The 16872-nt window shown below is 32.6% G+C and overlaps 1 long non-coding RNA gene across 1 annotated transcript; it reads right to left on the bottom strand.

Moving 5' to 3' along the window:
- Positions 1–4593: 4593 nt before the first annotated feature.
- On the bottom strand, positions 4594–7091 carry LOC130818974 (uncharacterized). The gene is made up of 2 exons (XR_009044044.1): positions 6694–7091; positions 4594–6367 (listed from the first exon to the last, which is right to left on the bottom strand). It is a non-coding gene; the product is annotated as an uncharacterized LOC130818974 (long non-coding RNA).
- Between the last annotated feature and the right edge of the window lie 9781 nt (positions 7092–16872).

The raw sequence follows: 16872 nt of genomic DNA on the forward strand, positions 1-16872 counted from the left end.
TGCCCTCTCTTTAATATACGCATTATTCTTTTTATTTTTTTTTGCTATTAAAATAGAAATCAATAAAGGTACGGTGAAATATTTTAGGGGCGATAACCCCAACCAACTTAAAGAAGTTTTGCTATTGTCCACCGATATATCTAGTTGAAGAGACTATATTTAAGGTTTGACGATCTATCCCATTGGTTGTTAGGAACTTTATGATCACTTGGAGGTTAAGGCTTCATCAAAGAATTTTCCCATTAGTTTCTTGGAACTCCACCAATATTCCCAGTACTTGGTTGGTCTTTATATGTACGGCTTGATGTTCTATCCCATTGATTTTTAGGAAGTTTATGATTGTTAGGAGATTGAGGCTTCATCGAGGGGTTTCCCCATGAATTTCCTAAAGCTCCTTCATCGTTCCTAATTGGTGCTAGGTGATCATGAATAGAGCTTGATGATCTATTTGATACACTATTGGGAAGCTCAACTCCTTTTAGAGTTTGAGATTTCATTAAAGTGTTCTTTTGGTTTCTTGGAGCTTCATTGTTGTTCCCAGTTGGAAGGTGATCATATGTTGGGCTTGTCCTTTTATCTGATTGGTGCTTAGGGACTCCATGATCCTTAAGAGATTGAGGATTCAACGAGGGATTGCTTGGAGTTGTTTTATAGTTCTTATTTGATGATGTAGGGTGATCAAGAATAGGGCTTGATGAACTATTCCATTGATTGTTGGAAAGTTCAGCTTTGTTGGGAGGTTGAGGTTTCATCAAAGATTTCCCTTGTTGGCCACTGGGAACATCGTCAATCTTTTTACTCAGTGGTGGGTGATCATGAATATTGCTTGATGGTCTACTCCATAGCTTGTTGGAAACTCCATACTCCTTGGAAGGTTGAGGCTTCGTCAAAGAATTGTCCCATTGCTTACTTGGAACTCCCTCTGTGTTCTTATTTGGGAATAGGTGATCTTGTATAAGGCTTAATGACCTATTAAATTGGTTGTTGGAGGGCCATAATCCTTTGAATTTTGAGGTTTCATCAAAGAATTACCCCAATGGTTGCTTGGAATTCCATCACTATTACTAATCGAAGATAGGTGTTCATGAGTAGGGCTTGATGACCTATTCCATTGCTTGTCGAAAGATCCATAATCCTTTGGAGGCTGAGATTTTATCAAAGAGTTATCCCATTGGTTGCTTTGAACTCTCCCATAGTTCCTAGTTGGAGATAGATGATCACCAATAGGATTGGATGACTTATTCTCTTCCTTATTTGAAAATTTATAATCCTTCAGAAGTTGAGGTTTCATCAAACTATTATCCCACTGGTTGCACAAAACTCCTTCGGTGTTTCCACCTAGTTGTGGGTGATTGTGAACAGGGCTTGATGTTCTATCCCATTGCTTGTCTGGAACTCTAAGATCTTGGGGAGGTTGACGCTTCATTATAATGTTCTCCTGGTGGTTGTATTGATGTGCACCAACATTTTTGGGTACTGGTGGGTGATCATAGACCAGGCTTGATGATCCATTCCAACGCCTGTTGGAAAGGCCGTATTCCTTAGGAGGTTGAGGTCTCATTGAAGAGTTACCCCATTTGCTATTCCGATTTTCACATATATTCTCACTTGGTGGGGCATAATTATGGACATGTTTTGATAATTTATCTTGATCGTCATCATCCCCACTTTGTGGTGAGTGATCATAGGATGATAAGTTATCCTGATGGTTGCTTGGGAATCCGTAACTATTTGGAGACCGAGGCCTTCCAACATAGTTATCCCAATGGTTATTGGTACATCCATGATTCAACTCCCCTAAATATTGATTCTTAGGAGTGTGATCGATATAAATAGAGTTGGATGATTTATCCCAGGGATTTTTAGGGATTTCATAATCTCTATAAGTCTGACGATTGATAGCAACGCTACCCAATTGATTCTTAGGACCTCCATGATCCTTCAAGATCTTAACCTTTGTTGGAGATTCATATCGATTTAGTGGATAATCTTTTGACTTATCCCATTGTTTAGGATCTTCATAATCTATAAAAGGCTCTGACTTTAACTGGTATTGGTCCCAATAAGTCTTCTTAGGAACACCATATCTTCTTTGAGGAGGTTGATCATAAACACCATAGTCATAATGATCTCCATCATCGCCAAGAATCTTCGATTTCATAGAAGAACTACCATAATGATAGTCTGATCCATAGCCTTGAACCCACAGCTTCACTGGGGAGCTATGTCGACCCCCTTTTTGCCTTTCATTTGGGCTGGTGGTGAAACCAGGCAGCCCATGTACTTCATCAAGAACATGTGTAATGAAATCCTCCATCTCACGAGGGCGACCATAGTTGTACTTGTCTAGTGAAGAATCTATGTTTACATGAGAGTTAGGATACTTGTATGCATCGGCAACTTGTGACACGATTTTTGTAACATATGTATGACTTGGCCTTTCTATGGAATGATCAAGGTGACCATTATCAACATAGCTTGATCTAGTTCTATATCCAAACCAAGACATTATGTTTTGGATGTCTACAATTTAGGTGGGTGTTTTATATGTTTTGTTGTGGCTTACTAAAGTCGTGAAGCTTCTTCATTAAATAGAAAGTTGAAGAATATATTCATTAGAAAAGCTACATGATATTGATTCCGACCATCACAACTCAAAACTTTCCATCATATATATAAGATTCTTTCTAATCTTTTTAGCTAAAATGTTAGAATCAAATTCTATATACCACTTGTTAGTAGGAAGGTGGTACTTTTATAAGATTTTAACACTTCATTCTTTAATCTTCTTGTAGGAGATATAAAGGGAATGAGAATTGTATTCAGCACCCAAGCCTACACCCAAGCCTTTTGGATTCTTGTTGGAACATCTAGCTTTATTGGAGGACATATCCTTTAACTGTCATATTCAAGAATCTTGGCACATGAAACGATCGGTAACGATCGCGATTCAATGGATACGGTGATAAAGTAAGGGGTGATGTGGACGTCATACAAATGAATATCGGCCAAAATCCTCGAATATATCTTAAAACTCAATGTTTTACTTTTACACCTTACAAATTACAATTTGGATAATACCAATTTGGTGAATATGGAAACCTTTGCTACGTGTTGTGTTGTTTTTTGCATCTTGACATGAACTTCAAATTGGAAACAAATATATAAGTGCCCTTTGGCATCACCAAAGAACCAGCATTATAGCAGCCCTATTTCACTATCACTTATGCAGAATTTTAAGATCAAATATACAAAACTTTTTCCTCGTAATAGAATAAAAATGGTTTTCAAGTGGCCCTTGATTGTGTTTGCACATTCTATTTGCAACATATGATTTAAAAGCACCCAATGATTTGATGAACTTTTTTATTATAATTTATTATAATCCGAAATCAAATAAGTATAATTTTGTGGTTTCGTCCATAACGGACTAAAGCTACGCAGAGATGAAGCTAGTTAAAAATACTAATTCATTAGGTTTTGACAAAAAATGGCATTTAATAAAGGAAAGATGACCCAATCTTTTACTAATAAGTCTAATAGAAAGTTGTTGCACACTATTTTTATTGTGCACCACTTCTGAACAATCTTTTTATTATCCTACACTCTCACTCTTTATTCTTCACTCCTCTAACCTACACTATTTAATTCATATTCCCCGAGTTTAAGATGAATATACAATATTTTATTGTGCATTAAGCCCACAAAAAACCAACCTTTTTTTTACCAATATGTAACTTTTCATGAAAACATATTAATAGAAAATAAAGATAACAAAAGTTTAAGAACTTTTATTAACATGTGTGGTTTCATAAAATGTTGAGAAAGTCCATATAACTTTATGAGAATTTAACATAGTGGACATTGATCAAAGATGGCTAAAACAATACTCCTTGTTTCTTTTAAAGTTTACTACTTATAATAACAATATTTGTAACCTTTATCTTCAAATTTATAAGAATGAAAAAAGTTAAACTTAAAAAAATCCATATATTTATAATCATCAACTCAATATCCAACACGGTCACTTGAAACTAATGCTGCTGTGAGGAAAAGATAGCATGGGTTGACGAGCAAGAGGACATACAATACATATAATTGAATCTTGAATATTTGAAAAACATAGAGTGAGATACATGATTTTTAGTCTATTAAAAGGTACATGTCCATGCCTTAAGGGCAACAATTTTATTTGTTTCATCATATCAAGAGTAATAGCATTATTGGAAAATCTATCCTTAGGTGTAGTAGTAGTCTATTCATTTGTAGTGTTATGAAAGTCTTCAAGAAGTCTTTTGTCCAATGTACAATACAAACCATTATAGAGATTACCAAGGTGTATTTGACCTTTCTTGGAATGGTCCTGGAACCAACAACCAAAAGATGAGAACAAGAGTGATATAGAATTATTAGTACATAATTTGTGCACTGATATTAAGTTGAACCGGATCTCTGGTATGTAGAGGACATCTTCGAGAACAAGATTGTTATCAAGATAAATGTCTCCAATCTTATTGATTTTCATTTAACTCCCACCAGGAATAATAACTTCAATTTTGTTGCTATCAATGCTCTTTATATTTTTGAATAAACTGATAGTGTTGCACATATGGTCTATTGCTCCACTATCAATTATCCAATTATTAAAGAGGCTTTGTGAAAGAAAACAAAATGTACCTGCTAGATTGCCAAAACTAACAAGATTAGTATCATCCTCATGTGCATTCTCTTTGACATCAGTAGGTCCATCATTTTTATTGAACAGAGAAAGTAAATTGTTCAGCTGTGTAAAAGTAAGACCGGTACCTCCTACATTTGTGGCATTTTTGGCATTGTCACCTATCATATTAGCAGCTATTTTCCTTCCCTTTGACTCCGGATAACCATGAATTTTGAAGCAACGTTATATAGTGTGGCCTATGATTTTGCAGTGATCACAAAAATAATTGTTGGTCCTCTTGCCTCCTCCATTATTTTGTGTATAAGGTCTTTTATAGTTACTGTGATGCTCATTGTTTCTTCCTTGGTCATAATTCTTCCTTTTGTCACTAAAGAAAGCCAAAGATTCGATAGGAGCTGTTATCTTACAAATTTTTCGGTGTCTCTCCTCTTGAACCAGCAAACGATATGCAGCTTGGATTGTAGGAAGTTCACTCATCATCAGTATATTTGTACGAGCTTGATTATACTGCTCATCGAGGCGCATCAGTTAGTGAATTAACCTCTGATCTTGTTGGCTCTTTAAGAAATGTTTGATCAAACCACAAGAACATCCATTACAAGAACGTATAGGAATAGGATCGAGATGATCAATCTCATCCCAAATAGACTTGACTCTAGTGAAATAATCAGCTATACTCATAGAGGCACCTTCAGTGAGTTTTGTAAGCTCTTCTTGTAAACTATGCAATTGCGCAGAAGATGATTTTCCAAATCTCTCTTCTAAATCATATCATATTTCTTGAGCATTATTGTAGTACATAATGCTCTTGGCCACAACTCTATCAAGAGAAGCAATTATCCAGCCTATCACCATGTTATTACATCTCTTCCAGCACTTGGAGTCAGATGAGTTTGGAGGAGGTTTAGATGTTGTGTCATCAACAAAACTAAGTTTGTTCTTTGCAGTGAGACCAATAATCATCGAGCTCTTTCAATCTGCGTATCCGGTACCATCAAAGGGTGTTGAAATGAGCTTTATACCAACATGATCTGAAGGATGAAGATAATACACACTTGCTGGATCTTGAGTTGGATCAATATCATTAACAGGCACTTCGAATTTTGTGAGAAGAAAGAAGAAAGAATAAGAACACAGAAAAGAAGTTAGGATGAAATCACAAAAAAAATATCAGCATTGTTTGGCTCTGATACCATGTTAAACTTGGTGTAGACTATTTAGGTATTCAGCTATAGAAGATGGCTTGAGTAAAGAACTTGATATTAAGAAAGAGGAAGAATTTTATTATCAGTGAATGAATACAAATGCAAGTACAAGGGGTCCTTTATATATAGAAAAGGACAAGAGAGCACAAAATGGAAAGAAAAGAATAACAAACTCTAATGACGTGTACAACCATCTAACAAATTACAAAACAGAAAAGATTCTCTCTATTTATTTCTACAACCTTCTATTAGTATTTGTAACAAAAATACTTGTATTGATGAATTTGTAAGTAGCACAGTTGTATTGTTAGGATTGATAACTATAAAACACCGTATCATAGGGATTTCTTTAGCAGCGCTTTTTTTTATGGGTATGAATTATCGCCGTCCTTTTCTCCTCACATTCTGTTCATAGTTTTCTATTAGCGGGATACACCGAGTAGAGTAGGATGATGATGATGAAAACACCCTACCACTCCCCCTAAATAAGAATAACATTTTATTACATAAGCTCTAAAAAAGCAACAAATTTTCTGGAGTGAACACAAAGTTCCAAAATGGAATCGCATTCACCCCAAAAAATCAAAATTAAATAAAATTTCAAATTAAGTTACAGAAAACTGAAAAAATATAATGATGCTAAAAACTAAGGAAATAAAACTTCCAATCTCTTGTTCTTTAAGTAAAATTTCAATAACACGATCAACTATAAGTATTTCACTTCTATCGAGAATGAAATAGAAGAATTAAAAGCGTGATCAACGACAAATTCAAAAGTTGTCAGATTGTAACGGAGAGAAGAAATACCTTAAGTTGATCAACAGAGAAAAGAACCAAAAGATGAAGGACGGTAAAAGGAGGAGGCGGCGGCGGCGGCGATGAAGGCGGGAATAGGTAGCGATCAACGGGGACAGGAGATGAGAATGAGAATCGAGAATCCTGTCAGGATTCGGAAACAGCAAGACCACGAGTTATTTTTTTTATTTCCAGTCAGGTGAAATTGAGTATTGTGTCTATGTTAAATTTTAAATTCGTTTTGAAGTTGGTTTAAGTCGTGTTTGATTTCTAAATTGGGTACATATCGGATTATCAAGTTTGTTTTAAACACCTCTAAGATGAAGTGGATGTATGAATTTGACAACGTCTCACGGTAAGACAGATTTATGAGACGTGTTCATATTATTTTATAGTTAGGATTAATCATGTTTAATCAAAATTAGAATTATTGTAGAAAAATAAATAAAATGTTAAATTATTCTGCATAATTTTTTCAAAAAAGTTAAATTAAATGAAGGATAAAAAAAGTTAAATTAAATGAAGGATGTATTAAAGTGGTGGTGACCTATTTATGATAAGTTGGTGCAAAAATATTTTAGTACACACTAACCTATGTAAGACTTTCTCATAATAATTTAATTATTAGGAAAAAAAACATAATAAAAATTTAATTTAATGCATGATGTTAATGAAACAAATATATGTTAATGAAAATAAAAAATAAGTCGAGATCATTCGTCAAAGGATTTGATTTGACACTAAAAATAAGACTAAATCAAAAAATACTAGTTGAAAATTATTCAGACTTGTGCAATATGTTTTAAATATATTAGCTTAGTTCTTCAGCTAATGCACGAAATATCTTAATCCAATTATCATTATAAAATTGTGATTATAATTTGTATATATCTAAGATAACACATATTTTTACATTAATCATGTAAAATATTTTGGTTAATATCAAAGATACAAATATTTATTAATTTTTTTTACCGTTAGGATTTTTGGCGGCAAATAAATAAACATGATCTTGCGACACATATTATTAAGATTGACGACTTTAGTATAAATATATATAAATATGGATCAAATAATAAATTGTTTTGGTTTGATCCGATTACAATTTTTTTCAAAAACAATATTTTTTGTTAGAAAATAAAATTTTGGCAAAATATCATTATCCTTATAATCAATGCCATTAAAAAAAAAAGAAATAAACACCTTTGTGCGTGTACGTGTGCTTGTGCGAGTGTGAGCGAGAGTAATAGGCTCATAACATTGCGTAGTTAATTAAATATATGAGGCAGTCATTTACTAAGAGTGGCAATATCAATAATTGATAGAAGTATGAGAAATGCGTACGAATTTTAATTTGTATAGATATAATTATAGAGATTAAAATGAAATATGTGACACCATTTAAAATAGAAATATTCGGGACATATTAAAATGAAATAAATATGTGACAATTTTATAAAAATAAGGGTTATATTAGAATTTAGAAAGTTCAACTCAAAGACTCATTTCTATCTGCCCCATTTTAAGTTTTTTTTTATAAAAAAAATTAAAACTAAAAATATCATATTAGTGTTATCTTAAAATCTAGCATTTCAACTATATCAACATGTTAATTTAAATTTTTGGAATTTTTTAATTTAAAAATTGAAAAAGTGCTCCTTTTTATTTTGATCTAAATCTAATGTTTCATTTGATTTTGCACACTTACTTATGCATTACTTTAAATCTAAATAAATATCACTAGTTATGTTTGGTTAAGATATTAAAAAGTTAATAGGTCCCTCTTATTCATTTACTTGTCATTTAATTTTCACAATTATCGAAGTAATATTTTGCTTCTTAATATCTCTAGTTATGCTTGATTAAAAATATAAAAAATTAATATTAATAATCTTTGTATTGAGACGAATAAAAAAAAACCCTACTTGACTATATTTAACTTATAGATTAAGAACAAAATACAAATTGTTACTTCAATTCTTAATATCTCTAATTATGCTTGATTAAAAATATGAAAAATTAATATTAATAATCTTTGTATTGAGACAAATAAAAAAAGACCTTGACTATATTTTAACTTATAGATTAAGAATAAAATACAAATTAAAAGGGATTGGTGAATAATGATGAAAACTAAATGGGAATAGTAAAATGAATAGAAGGGAGTATTAATAAAAAGTACATTTAGATAATTAAACAAGATACAACTTATAGTTTAACTTATAGATTAAAAATAAATATAAATTAAGAGTAAAGGCAGAATAATCTAAAAAAAACAAATAAAACATTTTGATTAGAATAGGGAAAAGTAATAAATGAGGATTACTCCGACTGTGGCCCGTGGGATATCTATTATTAGGCTACTAATGTGGTAACTATGGATAGTCACAGGGCGGGTCTGATCAGATCCGAACTTAAATTATTTTTTTTTTTGTAGATTTAGACTTGGATCTGTATTCTAAGGGTCTAAAATTTTCAGACATAGACTCAGACTCTTTGAATTTGATGGGTCTAGGGTCCTTAATGGTTTCTTAATGGGTCTAAAAATATCTCTTTGACTTGTCACATTTGAACTTTTTGTAAGTCATTTAAGTATTTTACAAATATTTAATGCTAATTATTCATCTGTAGCATCGTTCGTATACGCTTAAATTCTATTACAAACAATAATCTCAGTCCATGAAAATCAAATACAAAGTAATTACTAAAAACACTTGTCCAAATCATAGTCCAATTTGCATAGAACTAAATATTATATACATATATATATATATATATATATATATATATATATATATATATATATATATATATTGTTAGAATACCTTGATTCAAATCAACTTGAAGGCATGTGGAGAAGAAGACATTAACAAAAGCTTAGAACAGAAAACAACTCTTATTCATTATTGTTGAAATCTGGAAAAATAGAGATTATATATAGGGAGAGGGAATGGATACAAGGCTTTTAGAAATTAATGATGACTCAGCAAACCTAACCCCAAATCCCCGTTATGACTTGGAGTGTCCAGCACCCCCCCCCCCCCCCCCCCCCCGCAAGGTAGGCAGGGTTGAAACATGCCTATCTTGTTAAGAAGAGTATTAAATTGAGCAGAGGGAAGTGCTTTGGTGAGAACATCTGCTAGCTGACTGCGAGTAGGCAAATAGGTTAGTTGTGAGAGACCTTCTAGGACCTTTTCCCTTGTGAAGTGGCAATCGAGTTCTATGTGCTTGGTCCTTTCATGGAAAACTGGATTTTTGGCTATGAATAAAGCACTTTGATTATCACAATGTAAGGTGACAGGTTTTAGTTTGTCAACACCCAACTCTTCAAGCAATCGAACAATCCATGTTACTTCAGCTGTAGCACTGCTCATGGCTCTGTATTCTGCTTCGGCTGAAGACCTTGAAACGGTACTTTGCTTCTTACTTTTCCAACTAATTGGGGAGTTGCCTAGTAAAAGAATATACCCAGTAATAGATCGTCTTGTATCAACACAAGCTCCCCAGTCACTGTCACTAAAAGCTTGAAGAAGAAGTTTATCACTTGCTTTTAAAAGAATACCCTGGCTGCTGGTATTGTTGACATATTGCAGTACATGGTGAAGAGCAGTATAATGTGAGAGTTTTGGAGCTTGTAAGAATTGGCTTAGGGTTTGTACTGAATAAGCCAAATCTGGCCTGGTATTTGTTAAGAAGTTGAGTTTGCCAACTAGACTTCTATAAAGGGTTGGGTTATCAAAATCAGGACCTGCTGTAGCACTTAACTTTAGATGCAATGGAAGAGGAGTGACTACTGCTTTCGTAGTGGTGATATTTGCCTCTGTGAGGATCTCTTTTGTAAATTTTTGCTGTGCTAAAGAGATGCCTTCAGGTGTGTAACCAACTTCAAACCCAAGAAAATAATGAAGCAAGCCCAGATCCTTGATGCCAAATACCTGATGTAAATGATGCTTGAGATTGTTGATACCAAGCTGATCAGTGCCAGTAAGGACTATATCATCTACATAAACTGCTGTAATGATGACCCTAGATGCTTGCTTTCTAATGAACAAGGAGTAATCATTCCTTGATTGAAAGAAACCTTGACGTGCAAGTTCATGAGTAAGTTTGGCAAACCATTGTCTGCTGGCTTGTTTTAGACCATAAATGGACTTCCTGAGTTTACAGACTTGGTCTGGTGAATGAGGGTGACCTGGGGGCAGTTTCATGTATACTTCTTCGTGCAAATCCCCATGTAGAAAGGAATTATTCACATCAAGTTGATATAAACTCCAACCCTTGCTTGCGGCAATAGCCAAGATACACCTAACTGTTGACATTTTCACAACGGGAGAAAAGGTTTCTTAATAATCTATGCCATATTTCTGTGTGTAACCTATAGCTACCAAGCGAGCTTTGAGTCTCTCCAAAGTACCATCAGCATGGAGTTTTGTTTTATATACCCATTTACATGCAATTGGTTTCTTTCCAGTGGGTAATGAAACAACATCCCAGGTATGATTTTTTGCTAATGCTTGTAATTCCTTTGTCATGGCTGCCACCCACCTTGGATCTTGTGCAGCTTCTTTATAGTAGGAAGGTTCTTTTGGGATATCCGAGTGAGCAAGAAGGACTGAGTGAGAGGGTGTGTAAAGGGCTAAATTACACCAATGGGTACTGGTGTTAGCTGATTATCCAGGAAGGGAGTAAACAAAATCATTGAAGTGTTGAGGAATTTTAGTTGGTCTGTGAGATCTTCTGAGGGCAGGAATATCAGGTGCAGAAGAAGATGTATGGGAAATGTCTGAAAGATCAAGAATGTTGGAAGCAGAAGATATACTGGAAGTAGAAGAAGAGTCTAAGGAGACAGAAGGAGAGGGAGGAGAAATGTTGTGTGTTGGCTGAGTGGTATGTGTTGGATGGATGGTGAAAATATCAGGTATGTCATAGTCAAAGAAACTAGAATTAGTAGTAGTAGAAGGGAGGAAAATTTGAAAAGTAGATGTAGAAGGAGTTGAAGGAGATTGAGAGAAATGAAATGGGAAATGTTTTTCATGAAAAATGACATCCCTTGTAATATGAACTTTGAATGTGTTGAGATTTAAGACTTTATAAGCTTTTTGATTTGGTGGATACCCAATAAAGACACATGGAGTAGCCCTAGGATCAAATTTTGACCTGTTTTGTTTCAAAGTGGAGACATAACAAAGACATCCAAAAACTCTCAAATGATGCAAACTAGGTGATTTTCCATATAATTTTTCATAGGGACTAACATTGTTTATAGACTTTAATGGTGTTCTATTTATAAGATGAGTAGCAGTGAGAACACACTAATTCCAATAAGAAATAGGAAGTTTGGATTGAAAGAACAAAGCTCGTGCAATTTCAAGGAGATGCCTGTGCTTTCTTTCAACAATGCCATTTTGTTGAGGAGTATCAACACAGGTTTTTTGTAAGACAATACCTTGTGTGAAGTAGTATTGTAGAATTTCACCTTCCGTGAGTTCTTTAGCATTATCACATCTTACAGTTTTAACATGTAAATTAAATTGTGCAGAAGAATAGGCAACAAAATTTTTCAGAATTGAAACAGCATCAGATTTGTAGTTTAAGAAATGAACCCAAGTATTCCTTGAGTAATCATCAACAATAGTAAGGAAAAGATTACATTTTGTATAGGTGGGAACTCTGTAAAGCCCCCAAATATCAACATGAATGAGCTCAAAAGGTTTAGTTGTTTTTATTGTACTAAGAGAAAAAGAAGATCTAGTTTGCCTTGCTATAGGGCAAACTTGACAAATGCAATCTATAGAAGAACAATTAACAATATTCTTTGTAGCTATTTGTAGTTGTGGAAAAGGCAAGTGACCTAATCGGAGATGCCACAGCTTAGCAAGTTCTGCATGTTGGACATGAACAGCATGACAAGAGATATTAGGAACAAGAGTATGTAGTTGAGTGGTTGAAGACTGGAATTCATGTGTTGTGCAGTAGAGGCCTTGATGTAGATTACCAAGAACTTGAGGAAGGGTCAAGTGAGGGCCCTGGATCATACAAGAAGAAGCAGAGAAGGTGATGTCACATTTAAGGTCCAGACACAATTTATGTATGGAAATAAGATTATAGTGAAAATCAGGAACATGAAAAACATTTTGCAAAGTGATATTCCCTGGTAAAATAACAGAACCCATATGTTTAATTTCAACTTGTCTACCATCAGGAACAGTAATACTATGAGCATGGGATTGTAATGGGGTATAAGTGGAAAACAGACTTAGGTCATGGCAAATGTGGTCTGTGGCACCACTATCCAGAATCCAAGTAGGAGTTATGCTACTCATCATACAGAATTTATAACTAGAGAAGAAAACCGGAGAAGTACCTGCTGGTATTATTGGTTTTTCGGCATTATTGCCTTCAGAATTCTGATTCTTGGATAAAAGATTCATTAGTTGATTGTATTGATCAAGAGTGATAGGTGGAGGAATATCAGAGGAGTCTGCTTGAGATCGTATATCAGATTCATCAATATTGTGACAAAGATTGGTTGATTTCTTATCCCTATTCCAAGTGTTGGGGTGTCCATGGAGTTTATAACACCGTTCAATGCTATGGCCTGGTATTTTGCAGTGATCACAGAACCATATAGAATTCCTCTTGGCCCCAATCATTTTATTAGCAGCAGCATTAGTGTTGTAGGTGTTTGTGGAGTAAGTGTTTCTGCCATATTTATTATGATCAGTAAATCTTCTTTTGTCAACTGCAAAAGCCATAGCTTCAAGTTGTGTGATAGTTGGAGCCTTGGTTACAGCTTTTTGATTTTCTTCTTGTAAGCACATTCTATATACTTGATTGAGAGGAGGTAAGGGTTGTAACATTAGAATATTAGTTCTGACTTGTTTGAAATCATCAGTTAACTTCATCAAGAACAGCACAACTCTCCTTTCCTGTTGGGATCTGAGGTTGTTCTTGGTAGAAGAGCAATTACAGGCATTACATGAACATACAGATAAAGGATCATGCATATCAATTTCATCCCAAATGCTTTTGATTTTGGTGTAGAAATCAGCAACTGATTCATCAGATTCTTGTTTAACATCCAACAAACTTTGCCTTAAGGAATATAACTGTGAAGCTATAGCTTGGCCATATCTTTCTTCCAAATCATTCCATATCTCAGTTGCAGTTTTACAATAATATACACTCTTTGCAATATTTTTTACCAAAGAACAATGTAACCAAATTTTGACCATGTCATTACATCTATGCCAAGCTGCATGATTGATATGATTTAAAGGAGGTTCAGGAAGGGAGCCATCAATGAAACAAAGTTTGTTTTTGGGGATAAGGAAAGCATAATTGATCTTTTCCAATCAATAAACCCTGTGCCATTGAATGGTTCTGGAACAAGTTTAATAATGGTAGTATCTGAGGGATGAATGTAGAAATGGCTATCATAGATGGTACAAGGATCTTGATTATGTTGAGTATTTGGTGGATTTTGTGCTGGTTCAGACATTTTGACAAACACTTGGTGTGCAAGGAAAGGAGAAGGTCAAGAACGAAGGTAAGAAAAAACAATTGAGTCAAGAAAAAACAATTGAGTCAAGAAAAAACAAAACGCAAGAAAACAGAGGTGATATCAACAGCAAAAGATGACAAAGAAACCAATTCCAAAAGAAACAATGAGGCAGAAGAATCAGTAGAGAAAGATCAAGAACGGAATAGAAAAAAAAATCAGAAAACCTGTAAGGGCATCTAATACCATGTTAGAATACCTTGATTCAAATCAACTTGAAGGCATGTGGAGAAGAAGACATTAACAAAAGCTTAGAACAGAAAACAACTCTTATTCATTATTGTTGAAATCTGGAAAAACAGAGATTATATATAGGGAGAGGGAATGGATACAAGGCTTTTAGAAATTAATGATGACTCAGCAAACCTAACCCCAAATCCCCGTTATGACTTGGAGTGTCCAACATATATATATATATATATATATATATATATATATATATATATATATATATATATATATATATATATATATATATATATATATATATATATATATATATATATATATATATATATATATATATATATATATATATATATATATATATATATGGGGCAAATATTATGATTAGTTATAAGATTTTTTTATGACTGATTTATATGTATTAATCAATAAATTATTATCTTATTGATTGTAAGATTCAATGATTGATCTATTGTAATATTTAATTTCTAAAAATACACGTTGGACATTAATCTGGCACATCAACAATATTCTTCACTAAAAATGAACCATTTGGCAAAATCAACCTAATAAGGACACATGTTATTTTTCATCATTTTTATTAGATTATATGATGTATGATATGATAGTTGGGGTGGGGAAGGGTTTAAGATTTTTTTTAATTATTATTTTAATATATTTATCTTTTATTTAATTAAAGATATTAATACAAACTTCTTTAGTTGATACTAACTAGGATAAAAATTTTAATTTCCCAGGAAATGCTAAAATGAATTGTTTTTAGTTAGTAATTAACGTAGAAATTTAAAAAATTTCAAGGGAAGTTAATCACTACAACTTGTAGAGTTTAATCACCATGGTACCTTACACCTTGATAGTTACAATTTCTTATGTTATTCAAAATTACTACAACAATCAAACAACAAAGTTTAATTTCTAGAAAATTACAAAGAGAATTAAATTAAATTCTCACGGGAATTTAATTTCAGTGACAGCCAAACGAGTTCTAAATTTAGTAGGAATATATATATTAACCTTTCTAGTTATGTTTTTCTTTTTGTTTCTCAATCGGTCAACAAGTCTAGTATGAGACCGTCTTATCGTGAGATGGGCCCATACAAGCAGCTCATTAGTAAAAAACATAAAAAAATTATAAAAAAAAAAAATCATAGTTATGCAGAAAGCAGTTTTTTTTCATATTTTGAATTGATCCAATTGAACTTGCCTCACATAATGAAACTTAAAATCTTTTTTTTCATTGAATAGAACAAAATAAGATGTGTGGACATGAAAATAGAATGTTTTGCGATTGTTTTGAAGCCCACTTTAATTTTTTTTCCCTCCAGCTCTTAAAAATATCCGAAAGGGCACTATTTAACAAATTTATTAGACAATGTGTAAAAATAATTAAGATAAAAACACGTCAATCCTAGTTGGCAATAGCAACCACACGTAATCATTATACTTGATCACTTTTTAAGGCATGTATGTAAAGGTAAAAAATACTTCTAGTATCCTGCACAAGGTTTAATCTTTAAATTTAGGTTAAAAAAGAGATCTTTAATTCTTACATTTTTAATGTTGGAATGTTGAACTACTACACAAGAAAAAACCAAGTCAAAATCATATCATCATATCATACATACTACTCCAAGTAAAATATTGAAAAATGACAAATGTCACCGATTATATTAAAATATTTACCCAATTTATAATTTGACATTTTTTAAAAATCATTATACATACTAATAAAAATATTGAAAATTGACAAATGTCAACCTTGAGGATGATAGTTTACATCACAATATTAACCTAATTTAGAATTATGTAGTGTTTGGGAACAAGTATTTCATTTCAAATTATGGATTTCAATTATGACAAGGTTTGGGTTGTCATCCTTAAATTCTCAACTTTAACTACGTTAAATACAATGGTGGGATTTGATCCAAGTCCGAATTTGAAAATTTTTTATTTGCCAAACAGTAAATTTGAGCCAATTCCAGATTTTCAAATAAAATTATTGTTCCCAAACATGACATTAGATTTTTTTTAAATTGGAGCTAAATTAGGTAAAACATTTATATAATTTATTATAGATATTCTATATGTCTAGCTTAGAATTTAATACATTTAATTGAATGAAAAGTGATATATTCGATAAATATTTTTAAAAAATAACTATTTAATTTTTCTTTAAAAATCATGTATTCGATAAATTTAATGGCAATAATATACTTGTATTATTTTTTAAATTTACATTTTTATATATTTTATACTAATAAATTCATGTATTACACGAGTTTATATACTAATAAAACAATGTACATGAATCAATTTTACATCCAAACCTCAATGAAAAAGATTATAACTAAAGAGAAAATGAAAAAGGCTTAAAAATAAAAAAAAAACATTATTCAAACAATGAGAAAAGATATTCAATTATG

This window comes from Amaranthus tricolor, chromosome 7 (assembly GCF_026212465.1).
Source record: "Amaranthus tricolor cultivar Red isolate AtriRed21 chromosome 7, ASM2621246v1, whole genome shotgun sequence".
NCBI classification, from domain to species: Eukaryota; Viridiplantae; Streptophyta; class Magnoliopsida; order Caryophyllales; family Amaranthaceae; genus Amaranthus; species Amaranthus tricolor.